Source organism: Cryptomeria japonica, chromosome 7 (assembly GCF_030272615.1).
Source record: "Cryptomeria japonica chromosome 7, Sugi_1.0, whole genome shotgun sequence".
Classification (NCBI taxonomy): Eukaryota; Viridiplantae; Streptophyta; class Pinopsida; order Cupressales; family Cupressaceae; genus Cryptomeria; species Cryptomeria japonica.
Window position 1 is genome coordinate 430,492,527 of NC_081411.1, and position 18,892 is coordinate 430,511,418.

The 18,892-nt window shown below is 33.6% G+C and overlaps 1 protein-coding gene across 10 annotated transcripts in view; it reads left to right on the forward strand.

Moving 5' to 3' along the window:
* Window positions 1-9,641: 9,641 nt before the first annotated feature.
* Window positions 9,642-18,892, forward strand: part of LOC131030400 (histone acetyltransferase HAC12) — a 175,323-nt gene continuing 166,072 nt past the window's right edge. For 3 of the 10 annotated variants that reach the window (XM_057961213.2, XM_057961212.2, XM_057961216.2), the window contains exon 1: window positions 9,646-9,939. The gene's annotated coding sequence lies outside the window, so the exon portion shown is untranslated. Of the gene's footprint in view, window positions 9,940-9,994; window positions 10,194-11,650; window positions 11,733-18,892 lie in introns of those variants that run through there. The other 7 variants (XM_057961221.2, XM_057961222.2, XM_057961217.2 and 4 more) reach the window with 5 other exon arrangements.

An 18,892-nucleotide genomic window follows, 5' to 3' on the forward strand; every position in this document is an offset into this window, starting at 1 on the left:
TAGTGAGGGAACCTTACTACTGACAGTCATGGTTCTCCCTCGTGATCTTCCCTTTTACTTTGTCAATCGAAGTCGTAAGATCCTTAGTCCATTGGGGGCTTGGTGTATCTTGCCTCCTTGACGTGGTGAAAGTCTTTCAACGTTGTTTCCTTGTACTTTACCGGAAGTATGAGCATACATACTCCCGCTAAAGTGGGGGCTAAATGTAGCGTCCTAAAATTGCGACACTTGCAATTTCGACTGCATTTCGGTCTTCACGATGGCGACGCAACACGCAACCTGAATGGAGACCCCAAAACTTGCTCACGACACTGAAAACTGCATTTTTCAAGCACCATTGGCCTGAACCTCCTTGCACCCCGCTGTCCCAGAGGTGGGACCAGAGCGCCCAGCGCCCTGGTGCCTCAGGACTAGGGCGCCCAGCGCCCTGGTCCTCCAGGACCATGGCGCCCAGCGCCCTGGTCCCTGGGTCCTATTTTGGGCCCGGTTTCCTAAGTGATATCGGGTCTTTTTTATTGCAATTTGGAAATATACTTCCCTGGTCGGCCTAAGGTCGGGAAAATCAGTCTATCAGCCCTAATTGACAAGTATATAAACTACATTTTTCTCTCTCATTTGGCATGAGAAGGACATATGTGAAAAGCGTGGAAACTATACTCAAGCATTCAAGCATTCAAGCAATTGATCATTCCAAGTCTCCATTCAAGGCTAAGTGTTGCATTCAAGTCAAGGATTCAACCATTGAAGAGGAGATCACTTATTACATGCCACATACTACATACAACATCTAAACCTTTTCACATAAGGATACAAACATCCTTAGAATAAGGTATTAGTACTTGTTTTACATTACAGTCATTTACATTTACAGCACTTGCTCATTTCTTGGTTAATTCCAAAACCGGGGTTTGACCTAAAGGCAAACCCCTAATCCCTACCCCCCCAATCGTCTTCGCTTTTCTGTGTGTAGGTTGTAGGTATGCGGCTGAAATTGAAGATCTGGAATCCTTGTGCAGAGACGAACCGATCCCACTTCATTTCGCGGATTTTTCGGAGGACCGTGGCGCCGGGCGCCATCGTCCCAACAACTTTTTCTCAAATTTGCAGGACAGCGCCGTATCGACATTCTACTACTAATTCCAGGTCCGCAGCTTCATCCTATAACCTAAACTCAGTTTATAAGCGAATCTTTATGACTTTCTATGCATCCTTAGCTTAATCAACATTCTTTACAAAAGAGGGTAGCTTTGCTTTCCAAACCCTTGAAATTCATTTAGCATCCAATCTTACATTGTGTGGGATTGAATCTTATGAGTTTCAACCCCTCTTTTGAATGTAAAGTCTTCCCCCTAAGTGAAAACCCATCGAATCCTAGCGAACCTCCCTTCTCTCTCCTCGGAGTTAGAAGAGGGGAGAGCAACTAGGGTTCGATCGCGATTTTCCGCTTTACACAAACCAACTTACTTAATCTGACTACAACACTATAACACATAAAAGAATATGTTGACAACATTGACAACACATTACTCAAACACATATTTGTATATTATCACAACAATAACTTCAACCCACAACTTGGAATCTTCGTCAATGCGAATGTAGGAACAACTAAAATGGGGGTATACACTCTTGTCTTTATGAGAGAGGATAGGTAGGGGCCTCTAGGACTTGAAGGATGACCCAATCACCCTCTCCCCAAAAATCTATGTGTAGCTTATGCTAAGTCGGGGTTTTTTGTCTCATCTCAAGGGAGCCATATGGTGAGTACCTTGGGGTAAAACCAACTATGCCATTCCATTGAAACTATCACAATATTCGATGAAAATAAAAGTGGGCCACTAACAAGGTGTTTAGTCACAATTCAGGGGACCAATGCCTTGCGAGCATCCAACAAGCCACTTATGACTTAAGTCAACCTTACTTGGAGTGTAGAATACCTCACATAAATATGGGTATGGGGCCTCTTTTTAGATTGACACTGTACAAAAAAGGCTAATGTTGGTTAGATCTTGACTTTCATCTCAATCAATTTATATAGTGGCCCGAAGGAAAGTTCTACTTAGGGTCATCCCCTTGCTTCCAAGGTAGGCGCTTCTACAAAAGAAAAAATAAGATGTTTAATGATTTCTCTTGCCCCCAAGATCTACAAAGGCGAGGGGAGAGGATACTTTCATAAACACCTTAAGGGTTCTACAACAAAGAGTTTGCGAGTGCATTAGACACTTCAAACAAAGTTCTTTTTAGTGCACCAAATCCAAATGTTATCTAATCTAGGAAATCACAAACACGCTCCTATGATACCCCTGCACAAGCACTGATTAGTAGTTTCAAAAATCAACCCCAACTTGCAAACACAAAGATTAGGACCACATATAATCAAAGGGGGCCTTCTACAAATGGATAAATAACTTCCAAGGTTCAAGATACATACAAAAAACATAAATGCAACATAACATAACAAAAAAACATCAAAAGTTAGCACATATGAGTCAGAACAAAAACCCTAAACACATCATAATTGAACCTATACCTACCCAATATTCACAAAAAACACATCAAAAAATAAAACCCATAGACAACTTGAAAAACCCTAATGAACAAAAAACATGCCAAAATTGAACAAAAATGCACCGAAAAATAACATAAATGCACCAGAATAGAACAAAAATGTGTTAGAAATATGTAGGAATAGACTAAAACATAAATGTAGAAACTCTATACGCAACCAAAACTACCATAAACATGTGTTGTAAATCGACACAAACGCACTAGGAAGGACCAGAAACATGACATAAAACCAATTCTTACAGAAGCAATAGAGATGCGATGAACACAGTTATAAATGCAAAATTGTAATAAAATTATCACAAAATTTTGGCCTTGCAAACCTCAAAATGATAAAACTCAAATAAAATGTTAGAAACGAGGGACTAGAGTCCCAAAAAACATTCCATAAAACCCTAGACTTACAAAGAAACCCAACATAACATCAATGAAGAACCAAAGAACATGTATAATTATGAACTAAATCAGATTATACCATTCATATATTCCATGGGCTTGACCTTCATTATCTTCCTATCTCCATTGATTTTGTTTAGTATGGTTGTTCTCAGATTTGTTGCTTGCACATTAGTTCAATGGTAAATAGATGTGGTTGGAGTATGCAATTCAATAGAGTATAAGTATGCTTGAACTTGATTGATTGGAAAGAGGATAGGAGGAAGCCTCTTTTATAAATAACATCCTAAAAATGGAGGGCTAAGATTAAGAGGTGGAAGGATAAAAGTTCAACTAAGATTAGATAGTAGGTATAGGAAATAATAAAATATTGGGAAGGTGGTTAGAAGAGTGGGGCTGGATACATTAAATAAATAAAATATTTATTTAATTTGAGAAAAACAGATTTCAATAAATAAAACTAATTATTTAAATTAGAAAAATCTTAAGAAATGCTTGATGAATTAATTAGACAAATAAAGATTTATTTAATTAGGCTAGGACAATTTTAGGTGTCTACAAATATTTTTACTAAACTAAAAATTTAAAAGAATTTAGACAAATTAAAAAATATCTATAAAACTCTTCTCACAAAAATTATAATTAGGAAACTACGAGTTGAAACCACCCAAAAAGTGGTACCCAAATACTTAGAAATAAAATATCTAAATCTCAAGAGGAGTCATCGAGCTAAAAACAACATATTCCTTCCACTTGTCATAACCTTGTTATAATCCACTCACCATATTGACCATTCCATTTTGTTTCCATTATCTCCAGCCAAAGATGTCTTATGATGTGTCATAAGATGCATCATAAGTTGGTCAACAAGTGTAACTCCCCCTTATAGCTCTTTTATGTGTCAAACGTGTGTTTTACATTTCTAATGTAGAAGACCCAACTTCTATAGGTCAATACTTTTGATTTGATAGGTCAATTGGGCTCTTTTTTTAAAGTTGTATAGCTCAAAGAGACCTACACAATAAGTACCCTTTAAAGTGGTACAAAATAACCTTTGATTTTATTTTAGCCAAGAATCAATTCTTTAACCTAGAAATTGAGTTTTTCTATTTTATAACCAAAAAATTACATATTTTATAATTTCAATGTTAGGATCAAGGTTGAGTCACCTTTTCTAATAGATTTCATGCAAAGTGATGAGACATTACAAGTATTTTTATTAAGTTTCTACTCCACCAAACCATGAGGTATAAAATTTAGGGGGCCCCAACCATCATATGGTAAAACATACCATCACTTATAATATCACATTTCATGGAATTTTTGTCAAGTGGGTAGTTTTGTGTATTAATATCCTTGAAATTTTCCACCATTTGACATCAACATATATGTGACATTTATTACCATTTTTACAAAACTTAACATATCAATGCAAGGTAGATGGTCCAAACCTTGTAGAATGCAACCATGGATGCCCTATATGGATATAATAAGAATTTTGAGGTATTAAATGAAACAATATATTTAATGTGAGAGGACCAACGATGATAGAAAGAATAGGTTATGTCTAATCAATTTCTACCCATATTATTAGATCCTCTAATAGTAAGGTTGAAGATGAATAGCTATAATTTAGGTTTATGTACCTTCCAATTATTTTTTGAGAAATCCTTAATGTATGTGTTCAAGCTAGATCCATTATCAACTAAAGAGCATTTTATGTTCAATTTATCATGCCTCAACATAATTTATAAAGGAAAATATTCATTAAAAATAGACTTATGTGTGAGCTCTATATCAGCAAACGAAATAACACAAGTTTATTTATGAGCAATACATTGTATAAAAAAAGTTGCCAATTACGGAGTGGTATTGGAATTGATTGTAATATTCTATAAGGATTTTTCAATGACATCCTTATAGAAAGGTGATGTACACAATAAAGCCCAAGGAGATATCTTGGCTTGTATATCTTAAGTTATTGAGTTATAAAAGGAAGATCAAGTGTGTTAGGTGGAAAATTTTATTATTACATTTGAATATTTTGGCCTCTAGCTAGCTATTTGATGTGTATGCCCAATTATATGATAGCTTTGTGCAATACTCTTAGCATGAAAAGTAGGTATATCTCTAAAAGGAGAGGATGGCTTTCCATGAAATGCAATTTTGATAGTTGCACAAGCCATACGAATAGTAGGTGAAAAAGCATCAAAAGATAAACCTACCTATGTTAGAAAAATGAACAATAAATAATACTATGCAAAAATAACTATTAAGTATAAAAAACTACCATTGAAATGAAAAAATTAAGTACTTAAGTATTTTATTGTAATTTTTTTTGTAAATAGTTATTGAAATTAAATAAATTAAATACACATATACTTTTTTTAATGTGAAAACCTATGTTTAGGTGTCAATAATTCATTCATTAGCACTCTATATTTTAATATTTTGTTTCTAACTTGAAAATTTGACTGTGTATTGTTAAAGATAACCTCAACAACTATGGAGGTGATCTTCATGAGTGAAAATCCAATCTTATGCTCATAGGTGAACTTGTAACTTGTTGGAATTAACTTGCAATTCATAGATTGTTAAAGTTCTTTTGTCATGTTTCTTTTTTTATGAATATGTGTGCAACAATATTGTGGTGTTTATAAACACCTTAAGGGATTCTCTTATATCACATGGTTCATGTTCTCCAAGGCCAAAACTTTGGAAGGACCGACTTTACAACTTTGAGTGAAAGATCGAAGACAATAGACATGAGTATAACATGCTCCTATAATAATAATGCTATACTCATGCAACCCATTTTATCCTTGTGTAATTAAATTCATAACTGTACTCCTTACATCTTAGATCTTCATTTCATTAGAGTTAGTTTTTAAATATATTACTCTAGTGAGTAATTTTATGCAATTCATTTTAGTTGTCTCAAAATGATTATTGAAAGGTGTAAGAAAAGTTTACATTAAAAATTTTAATCTAAAACTTCAGTGGTTAGATTTGTAATCATAAACCTAGTCCATATTAGGTCCATACTCAAGTATCTAACTTAGATAGGGAATATATAATATTTATAGAATGAACTAAATCTATGAAAATGTGATTATGAGATACCATATCAGTAACAAATATTTGTCAATTCTTATATAAATTTGATAATCTTAGATACTATCAATGCATTAGAGACAACCTAATTATAATAAACCCAAATCATATACGTATATGTATATGTATATGTATATATATGTACACATACATACATACATACATACATACATACATACATACATACACATATATAGTAAACTATGCAAAACTTTATAATATACCAACTACAAATCTAGAAGAATTTAGAAAAATTAACAATATCTACAAAATTCTTGGCACATACACCATCTCATGCACCTCATATATAGGAGATACAATACACAAAACCATCAAATTTTAATTAGTAAACCATGAGTTAAAACCGCCCAAAAAGTGACACCCAATTACTTAGCTTAGAAATCAAACACCTTAATCTCAAGAGGAGTCCATAAGATAAAAACAACATATTCCTTCCGGTTGTCATAACCTTGTTATAATCCACTCAACAAATTGAGCATTCCATTTTTCTTCCATTATCTGCAACCAAAGGCGTCTTATGATGTGTCATAATATGCATCATAAGTTGGTAAGCTAGTGTAATTACCCCTTATACCTCTTTTATGTGTCACATATGTTTTTTAACATTCCCAATGCAAAAGACCCAACTTCTATAGGCCATTACTTTTTATTTGAGAGGCCTATTGAGTCCTTTATAAAATTGAAGAGCTTGAAGAGACCTACACAATAGGTACCCTTTAAAGTGCCAAAAAATAACCTAGGATATTTATTTTGGCAAAAAATCAATTTTTTACCTAGAAATTAAGTTTTTATATTTTATGACCCCCAAAATTGCATATCTTATAATTTTAATATAAGGAGGAAGGTTGAGACACCTTTTCTAATAGGATTCATATAAAGTGATGAAACATTATAAGTCTTTATTATAACTTGTTACTCTCCTAAACCATGAGGTATACAATTTAGAGGGCCCCAACCATCATATGATAAAACATTACCATCACTTATAATATTGTGTTTCATGGAATTTTTGTCTAGTGGATGGTTTTGTGTAACAATATACTTGAAAATTTCCACCATTTAACATCAAAGTATATTTGACTTTTCTTACCATTATTGCAAAAATTAACATAGCAATGCAAGGTAGGTGGTACAAACCTCATAGCATGCAACTATAGATGCCCAATATAGATATCATAAGAATTTTTAGGCATTACATGACACAATGTATCTAATGTGAGAGGACCAACTATAATAGAAAGAATAATTATGCCTAATCAATTTTTACCCATATTATTAGATCCTCTAATAGTAAGGTTGAGGTTGAATAGCTATAATTTTTGTGTTTGTAGCTTCAAATTATTTAAAGAAATCCTTAATGTATATGTTCAAGATAGAGTCATTATCAACTAATGAGATTCTATGTTCAATTTATCATATCTCATCACAAGTTGTAAAGGAAAATCTTCATTAAAAATAGACTTGTGTGGGAGCTCTATATCATCGAGTGAAATAAAAAAGGATCAATAAATTTTATGGAGTGTTATTAGAATTGATTATAATTTATTCAACAAGGCTTTTTCATTGACATCCTTATAGAAATGCGATATACACAATAAAAGTTCAAAGATATATCTTATCTTGTATAGGTTGAAGTTATTGAATGAGATCAAATTCCTTGGTTACTTGGATGCAAATTTGGTTATAGAAGGAAGACCAAGTGTATTAGGTGGTAAAGTTTATTATCACAATTAAGCATTTTGACCTCTAGCTAGCTTTTTGATGTGTATGTCCAACTATATGATAACTTTGTGTAGTTTTCTTAGCATGAAAAGTAGGCATCTCTCTAGAAGGAGAGGATGCCATTTCATGAAATGTAGGTTTGGTAGTTGCATAAGCCATATGAATAGTAGGTGAAAAAGAATCAAAAGATAAACCTACCGGTGTTAGAAAAATGAACAATAAAAGTGTGTAAGAAAATATTACAATACAATAATAAATGTTAATTACATAAATTAGTATTGAAATCAAATAAACAAATTAAATAATAAAGTATTTTAATGTAAGAAAATTGTTAAAATAAATTTTGAAATTAAATAAATTAAATGCACATGTATTTTATTTTTGATGTGAAAATTTATGTCTAGGTGTTAAGAATTCATTCATTAGTACTCTAAATTTTTATCTTTTGTTGATAACTTGAAAAATTGAATATTTATTGTTAGAGATTAACTCAACAACTATGAAGGTGATCTTTGTGGGTGCAAATCCAATCTTATACTTATAAGTGAACTTGTAACTTATTGGAATGAACTTGTAATTAATAGATTATTAAAATTTTTTTATCATGGTGTTTTTGATGAGTAAGTGTGCAATAATATTGCGATGTTTATAAACACCTTAAGGGAATCTCTTAGATCACATGGTTCATGTTGTCCTAGGCTAAAACCTTGGAAGGATTGACTTTACAACTTTGAGTGAAAGATTGAAGACAATAGACAGAGTGTAACATGCTCCTATGATAATGATGCTATACTTATGTAACCCATTTCATCTCTGTGCAATAAAATTCATAAGAAATGTGCAATAAAATTCATAAGTGTACTCCTTATATCTTAGATCAATCCTAGATGTTTCATTCCATTAGGGTTAGTTTTTAAATACATCACTCTAGAGAGCGATTTGACACAAATCATTTTAGTCGACTCAAAATTGATTGCTGAAAATGGTAATAAAAATTGAAATTGAAATTTTTAATCTAAAACTTTGGCAGTTATATTTATAATCATATACCTAATTCAAATTAGATCCATACTCTTTTGGAGTAATTAAGACATTTATCTAACTATTTATTAATTAGGTCCTTTATTACTTTTTCGCTTAAGCTAAACTTAGGTGCTTTTTTTGTTATCTAGAATTTGCTTTTCTAGCTATGGTTAAGCTTAATTTAGCTCCTACTTTGCATTGCTTTTGTTCTCCTAATATTAGCATTAGGGTTTTGCACTTAGCGTTTCATTTATCCTTTTATAAGGATTCATACATTCATTGTAATTGTATCTCCAATCAATTAATTGTGCAATAATACATAATTCTTCAATTGATATTGAACATATAATCTTTGCTTGATCTCTTTTGTGTAATAGGTGACTTGCTCTTGTAGTTGTATCATCAACTTTTATATGCTCAAGTATCTAACTTAGATTAAAAACATAATATTTATAGAATGAACTAAATCTACAAAAATATGATTATCAAATACCATAACAATTACAATTATTTTCCAATTCCTATATAAATTAGACCCTCTTACATACTATATATTAGAAACAATCTAATTATAATAAACCCAAAATATATTTTTAATTAGAATACCCAAACTTTGAAAACTTACCTCTACACCACACTCACATCTTAGATTTTATTTTAATTTTTTTTTTTAAATTAAAATTTCTGCATATCGTCATGAATGGGAATATCCTTTGCTGAAGGTGCAATTGCAATAAAGCATACTATATACTGAAATTGCCATCAATAATAAGATCTGAGAAGTATACTTGGCTTATTTTCTCACTTACGTATAAAATACAAGAAACATACAAGTAAAAGGAATCGAAGCGGCAGCTATCGGAACCCGACTTTGTAAAATTTGACCCTTTTATCTCAAACCCTACATAGAGTTCACGCATTTGGCATGACCCACAAAATACGCAATTTCCCTGTAAAAACTCAATGTAATTAATTGTAATGAAGCACAATTGAGGAGACAATTTCTGCAATTGTGAAAACTGTTTGAAAGTGGGTGTGAAATTCAATTCATTACATTCAGTTTTCTGCATCCCAGCTGGCGATATCTCTGGCAGTTTGGTATAATCTTTTACCATTGCCGCACTGCAACTAAATTTGTTTTCTACTTTTCATTAATTTTTGAACAGCTATATCTGTGAATGTCAGAAATATTTTTCTAAAAATGGAGAAAAAGATTACCAAAATGTGTAGGAACCTGCATAATATACGCACAAGCATTGGAAATTTTAGTCATAGGAATCTGTTGTTGAATAGACGTTTCAAAGGTTGACTTAGGGCGTTTTGCACAGACGGATGTTTGCGGTTAATGATAGGTAGGCTCTGGATAAACATGCCAATGTAAGGTTTTGTTTACAGACTTGGCTAAAAATTAAGCTTTTTGTATAACTTGTTAATCTATCTGTTCCTGCTTGGCAGAAAGTGGCCTGAGCTGAAATATGATGGCACTCAAAATTGGTCAATTTTAATTTCCTATAATTTTGAATTTGCCAAAGAAATAATGGACATAAAAAAAAGCAAACCAATTTACTTCAGTTTTTCATTTTTTTAATTTTTCAATGAAAATTTGTTCCTTTGGTTTCTTTAGCTCATGATTTTCCCTTTCTTAATCTGTTAGAATTCAAAGCATTAGTTGTTTTGAGAAATGATTTAGGATTTGAGATAATGCCATACGTAATCACTATGCGTTGACAACCATTTCTGGGTTATTACTTAATATAATAGCCCAAACGTTACTTGCATGACAGCCATTTTCATCTGACTAATAAATTCTGTCAATTTTTAACACGGCCATTTCCAGTTAGATTGAATATAATAGTAAAGATGGAAGTATTGAAAGAAAATAATTATATTAATGTGCAAGAATATTTAAAATAGTAAATATTAAAGAGAGAAGCAATGGAAGAAGGGGAGAGAAGTAAAGATAGAGACTTGTGGTAGGAAAATAAAATCTTCAAACATGGGAATAGAAGATTTTTAACATCCATGAGGCCAAAGATAGCTTATGGGAACAGAATATACCACATTGTTTGGAACAAGCTTGTAGTTGTAATATTTTAGAACATTCACATTGACAATATTCGTATCCAAGGCACCTTCGTGTTGTTTCCATTGTACTATACTCTGCTATTACCATTGCATATCAGTAACAAGGAATACTAAACCAACACCAAGATCACACTGATGACATCCACTAAGGAAGAATACAAAACTAACCCATTAATCAAATATAATAGAATTAAAAAACCCAGAGAAATATAATGCCTTAAATTGGTAGTGCATGCAGAAATTGTTTATGTGTTCTTTTAGTGCATTGGTTTTTTCTTTCCTTCTTACAACTCTTTGGTAATGGTTTTCCCTTGCAACAATACACTTCCTGGCATCCTAGCACTATTCTTCGCATTTTTCAAGATTTTTTACTAAAGTTAAATTTATTGCTGAAGATCATAGTCACCATAAATCCAATCTTGGAATGAACAATCAATATAGCTTACTGATTATTAAAGCACTTATGTTGTTTACCATGGAACTTTACTTTTCTACTGCATCACCTTGTGCCAAATCTTCCACTGCTTGGCATACTTACTGTAGTCTAGTCTAATTATTTAATATTATTATCCTCTGTCCTTCCCACATGTAAGAAGCCTCCATAAATAAATTGCTTGGACGCTCATAGAGAACCTGGTTGATCTTTTAAAACTGCTAATCAGTCACTAAAGGCTTCTCATCCATTCTTCTCACATACTTCTATTGCTTTCTTCCTCATCACGAGGTTGCAAGGAGCACAAGGACATTTGGTGGTACATTTGCATGGATTCACAAAAGCCGCACAACACATCTATCACCAGTGCTAGGTGATCTTACTGCTTTCCTTGCATTTGCTTGTTTCTCATCTTGCTTGTCCGTGTCTAGTGTGCATTTGCTGTAAGGTTCAGATTCCTAAATTTTGCCTGCCTATTTGAATGCCTCTGAGCATCAACAAAAGTGGTAGGCTATAAATTGGTAACGCCAGAGGAACTGCATTAGATCAAACTACTTTGAATTCTTGAATAATATTAGATATTAAATTGATTTCCAAACTTCAAACCAAATAAACACTACAAGATAAAATCTTTAGGAAATTACATCAAAAGATGTAAAAAGAGTGTGGTATAAAATGAGATTTTGTTATGAATGTACATGCATCTGTATGTAGTGAAGACATTTTTCCTAGTTTTGAAGGCTTTAGTCAAGGCACCTCTATCACAAAAGCTTTCTAGAAAAGTTTTATAACTAGGTACATATGAATAAGGAATCTCCTTGACATCCTATGTTCTTAGACTGAATAAAAAAGTTTTTAAAGAATGGCCTTAAAGGATATGAGGAAAATGGAGTACCATATAGCTGAAAGTGATTCTGCAATGGTTTGCAAATTCTGCGAGTTGCCGAGTACTCTCTGTTTTTTTGCTGGGCGAGTTTTCACAAGTTTAACTCTCACGTTTTTATAGCCACAAAAAAAACATGGGTAAAAATGTCGACGGCGGTAAAATGCTGGTTGGAATGCATTTTTCACATGTTTTTGCCATAAAACCATGCATTTTCTCTTTCACGATGTCAATTTTTAATTTCACACATTTTGTAATTGAATCTCACCAAAAAAATATGTTTCTTTAAGAGATTTTAATTTTTAGTACTTTCTAAGTTGCTGAGTTTTTGTCGAGCATTTTCTGAATTGAAAATTTTGGGCTTGCCGAGTACTCTCCAAGTCCAAGTTTGCGAACTATGCTGATATGCCTATATATAGTCAAGAATTTTGTTTGTTGTGTGGAAGGCATTTTTCAAAACTTTTTATAGGAAAAATTCATGGGGAAAGTTTTTCTTTATGCTTTACACTTTAAAGTTTGTACCAATAGATGTTGGATAAAGAATCACAACTTTGTTGAAGAAATCACACATTTCATGAGCTACAGTGCAAATATTTGTACTTTGATGAGTAACCCATCTACATATTGCATGACAATTTGATAATTTAGCTTCACATTTGAAATCCAATATTTACCTCAAATTTAATCATCGCTTGGTTCCCATAGCAAGTGCATATGAGTATATCACATTGAAAGTTAAATAATGAGTGAAGAAACAAGCAAACATATAAGTAATTTATTACAAATGCTAAAAAGAAGTTAAATTATTAGGCTTGAATGCCATGGAGGAACAATTGTTGCCCAATCACTCATTTTGTTTGACGAAATTGACAATTTATAGCTGTAAAAAAGTTATATACTCAGATTGATTAAGTGGTTAGATATGTAACAACACATATAATGTAACGTCCCCTTTTTGAAAATTCCCTAATTTTTGCCCTAAAATCACAATTTCAAGTACAACAAGAAATGAATAAAGTAACATTAACCTTATCATATGATATACCTAATTTGATGGAATTCAATCGTAGGGAAGCTAGAATAAGGTGACTTGATAGGGTTCCCTAGAGATCCTTTACTCTAGGCCCAAGAGTGGATATACCATCCCTCTTGGTCTCATGTGGTCCTTGTCATCCATATGAGGTGGTGTACCTAGTAAGGAGTCTTATTACCGTTCCCCTACATCATGACATCCTTTTCCACTTCCTATGATTGGTGATTTGATTGAAAGGATATGTCCATTTGTAAAGAATGACAACACTTAATTTATATGCACCTTTTCATATCAAATTTGGGCACTCAAATGCAAAGGGGTCGACCCCTTATTTAAATTATTTATTTGCAAATTAAACCGTCCAAATAATGATGCTAATACTTAGGAGGTCAGCCCTTAATTTAAATTATTTTTTCTTGCTCTCAACTACTTTGCCTCCTTGGTATTCATCTAGGGCAATCAAGACTAGGTTGGCCCTTCATCATTTTTACCATTTTGTTCCTTGTTCATAAAGGTCAGCCAGCATTATTTTTACTTATTTTATCTAACCTAAGTGTTTACATAAGGGAGTCGGCCATATATGAGAAATTTGTGATGTCTTCTAAATAAGACAATTTTCTTAAACAGATTTCAAGAAGGTATCAGGGTGTGGCCATGACTGTCCTTCCTTCCTGAAATTGCTTGTCCTTAAGCAATGATATTTTTATCCAAATCTTTTTCAACGCAAGGATCCCTAACTAACCCTTGAAGGTTTGTTTTCCCATTGTTTGCATAATATCATAGATATCATTACAACAAGAACTTAAAAGATGAGGGTTGGAAGCATGACACACATCTATGACCTTAAATGCAATGTTCTTTTCTAAACAAGTTCATATCCCCTTGATTCGCTTGCTATTCTCATATTCTAGATTAACCAAAATTAGGAATCTCATGATGATAGAAACTTGTTTACAATAATCATAGACATTCATGGAGTAGACATGCCAAACACGGAGAATACACATAAAAACATGGAGCATAGTTATGAATATATGCAGACACGGTGTATACACGCAAATACACATATGTTCAACAATCTCTCATAATGTTTTGTCATTGTCATTTAGTCGTTGCCATATTTTTGGATCGAGTTAATATATTCCTTCTTATTGATTAGAATGCATAATCAATTTGTCCTTACCTTTCTGGCTGGCAGGATTATGCTCTGATACCAATTGTAATGTCCTTTTTTGTAAATGCCCTAATTTTTGCCCTAAAATCACAATTTCAAGTAAAACAAGAAATGGAATAGAGGAAAATTAACTTAATCATATGATATACCTAATTTGATGTAATTTAACTCTATGGAGGCTAGAATAAGGTGACTTAATAGGGTGCCCTAGAGATCCTCTACGCTAGTCCCTAGAGTAGATATACCATCCCTCTTGGTCTCATGTGGTCCTTGCCATCCATATGAGGTGGTGTACTAGTGTGGTGTCCTATAACTGTTCCCCTTCATCATGACATCCTTTTCCGCTTTCTATGATTGGATAACTTAGCAGAGTCATCCACCATGATGGTGGAGATTGAACGTCCTCACACATGTATGAGAAGGATCATGAAGAAGTGTAATATGATAGGTGAGTACTTTCACACATGTGACAATCACATGGGGTTGAGGGAATGTGACATGCGAGAGATTTCACACATGTATCAAAGTCACATGTGTAAGATTGGAGGGTGAGAAATTTATAGGATAAATGGATGGCTAAGACTTTATGAGAGGATGTGACAAGTGATTAATTAGATTGATCACAATTTGATTTGTGCAAGTGGATTAATTAGTCAACTAATCAATTGTGGGGGATTTTTGGAAGAATTAAATAAATAGTTGTATTTATTTAATTTTTGAAGGACAAGATTGTGAAGGATGAACTTAATTAAATGAATGTGAATTTATTTAATTAAGGGTGAATCATAGAGAAAAGAAAATAAAGGTTGGATTTGTAATATATTTAGTTAATTTGAGGAAGATGATTGGGAAGGCAAACTAAATAATTGATTGTATTTAATTAATGCTTAGGAGGGATAAAGTTGATTGTGGTAAAGTGTGTACAATTTTAGGTATCTACAATTAAGTTTCCTCATATCATTAGGCCAAAACTTGACAAATTTGATATCAGGCTTGTAGATTGTAGTTGAACATTAATCAACCACTTTTATGAACTTTCCTTTTGAGGTCTCCAATGTCATTGTAACCTATGAAGCAATTTCAAAATAGGCGAGTTTCTTTGAAGACTTTATAAGGTGTCTCCTTTTGGCTTGGAAAATGTCATCAATTCTCCTCTTTCATAAAAACCAAAAAACCTTAGTGGAAAATCACATCCAAAAGAAATCAATTTTTTCATTCAAACCATAAACAAAACCAAATAAAATTTCATGCCACGAAAAGTTATTTCTAATATCCCAGCCCAAAATATTGCTCCAAAACAAAGACCAAATGTTTTGGTTATAGCTACAATAAAAAATGATGCTCACAAGTTTCAACAACATTACAAATACTACAATTAGTCATAGACAAATCAGAATTGGACAAGGAAGGACCAACAACAAGCTTTTTGATGAGAAGCCTTCTGCAATTGGTGTTTTGGGCTTAATGTGCTTACACTAACAAGTTTTAACCATACTAGACCATTGTTTTTCATCAATGTTTAAGCCCCATTTGGTTTTGACATAGACACGTGCCTCTTGGGAATCAGTTGGTAGCCTATATAGTTTGCATTATTATTAAAGAATGAAGGATCATTAGCTCATTGAAGCTTATCAATAATTTTGGAGGTAAATTTCAAATTCATTAGATACTCTAGCCCTATTTAAAGCTTTGTTCAGAACAAAAGATGTTTTTCTCCAAGCATCAGGCAAAGAGTAATGATTTTTGATACTCCACTTTAATATACTACCTACAAAAAATATCATCAAACTCAATAATGCCTTTGTTGCTCCAAACCTTACTAGAGCATCCTTGCAATAGAGCAAGGGGCATATTATTCCAAAAAAGGCTCATGAAATGGATCTAAAGTGAAAAGATTGCACTTAACTCTACTAAAGGATCACAACCCTTGAACAATTCTCTCATGGCCTCCCAAGCCCTCCAAATGTTGTAGAACACACTCAAACCAAAAGGCTTCACAAGAAATCGCCAAACAAAAGGTCATGTGGGTGCAAAGTAATCCATTTTTATCTTTCTTAGGGATAGCTGGATATTGTTTATGACTAACACTTTTCCAAGGTTCATTTCCAAAAAGAGCCTTGATAATCCATTTTGCAGCAAGAGCCACACCTGGGACTTTTAGGTTCTTCAACCCTAACCCTCCTTTAGACCTGTCCAAGTAACACTGACCCATAGCTCAACATATATTTGTTGTGACCTTTCTACACATCGCCCCATTGCAAATGGGGACCCCCTCTTTTTGCTTTGTTGTCTAGTCGTTTGCTAGGGTTTAGAGTGTTCGATAGTAACTTTGAGTCTTGATAATGAGGTTGTCTTTAGGGATGAGATCAAGTCACCAGTCCTAGTCCGAAATTCATGAGTAGGTGTCAGGATTGAGTTTTAAGGGCGAGATTGTAGGGAGTGCAATTTGTTGTCATAAAGCAAGAAAAGTTGTCAATGTTGCAAAATGTTGTCATTTTTGTCAAAATTGCAAAAAGATGTCATAATGTTGTCAATGATAAGTATTGGTCAAATTTAAGGATGTGATGCCTAGACAAGGGAAATTCCTTGTCAAGGTTGGATGTTTTCCGACCTTGAGAGGATCAGGGAATAAGGAAGATTTTTTCAAAATCCTTGTCTAAATGAAGAATTTCAAAGTTGAGAACTTAAAGCCTAAGGTTTAAGTATGAAAATGCTAAATTGATTCAATCCTTAGCACATCTGTTAATTTCCTTAAGCAAAGTATTCACCTTGGTCCTTAGTCCATGGACCCCCCTAATTTGTGCCCTAGAATTTGTCCTTGACCAGGCTTTAAATATGCCTAGCTTTTGTCCCTACATGAATGGAAATCTCGGCCTCGCATTTCAATTTGTCCTTGGACATTTGGAAATTTTGCCCATGATTAGCTCTTTGGTCCTTGGAAACCTCTAATTTGCGCCCAAGTTTTGTCCTAGTTTGGCATGGATTAGCGCTTAGCATTTTCTATCTAACAATTCAAGGTTGCCTAGTCCTTACCAAGGTCGCATTTGCACCCATCCTTGAACAATTTCATTATTAAAGTCCTTGATTGCATGAAATGCTGCTCACGTTTAGTCCTCCACTCTACCCTAAGTGCGCCCAAGGTTTGTCTATCTTGACATAGAATTGTGTTAGTGTTTAGTCCTTGGGGACACCTTAAATCCACCTAGTTTCTTATGTCCCTATGCATATTGAAACACCACCCAACACATCACTCCTTGTCCCTTGGCATCTCTAAAACCTGACCTATGTGTGTCCTTGCCCCTACATACGCCTCATCACCACTAACGATTTCGTCCTTTCATGCTTCCTAAACCCGCCTAGGGGGCTTGTCCTTGTGCACATTGATTCACCGCCAAACCTAGTCCCTTATCACACACAAAATCCGCCCAACCTAGTCCTTCTACACATGAATTTAATTGTCCTTAAGGGCCCCCAAAATGCATTCTTGATGAAGTTCCTCAAGCTTCCTCAAACCCGCTCAAGGAAAAGGTTGTGTATGTCGGCCCTCTTAGAGGGAAAATTAAAAAATTTATAGGACAAAACAATGGATCACCAAGATGGCCGAACTAATAAGCATTTGATTAATTCAATTTCCAACAATCAAGTGTGCAAGTCAGCCTAATGAGGTAAGAGTGAATTCAAGGGTGAGAGATGGTATAAAACAAGGATCAAATCATTCATTTCAAACCATCAATTCAATTTGTTTTCACAAGCTGATTAAAGGAGAAGACTTGAGTGAGTTCTACCAGCAGACTTGAAACAATTTTATTATCAATTTTATTATGCATTTGAGAAGAGTAAAAGTGTCTTTAAGAGCATTTGAGAAGAGTAAAAGTGTCTTTAAGAGCTGGATTTTCAAAAAAAATCAGAGTTTTAATTGAATTCCCTTTCATTTCCAGATTTTCTTTAGGAATGTAGATTATGTTTTTGCGAACTTTATTGACAAATCTTATGAAAATTCGTCTACATGTGTCCTAATGCAAGAATTCATCCAAGTTTTCATAATGATCACTTCTTGAATCTTACATTGGCATGTTTCCAAGTATCCATTCATTCTTGTAACTTAAGGTGTTTTACTTTCAGGAGGTAGATGTTAGGAGTTAGAGATAGAGGAATTTCAAGACAAACACAAATGAAGTATGACTGCAAGGGAGTCCTTTCGGAATCAAGGACTGTCTTAAAGTGGAAGAAGATTGGAGATACCAACCTTGGACATGTCGACACAGATAAATTCAGGGAACAAATGTATGGATACAATTCATCCAAGATAGCTAAGAGGATGGTGAGAAATGGAATTGTGCAAGCCACTGGTTTCCCCCTTGCAATCTAGTGCACTAAACTGATGGTGGAATGTGTGAATCATTATAATCCCTTAGAGAGATAGGTGATAGGACTTGATGGTAG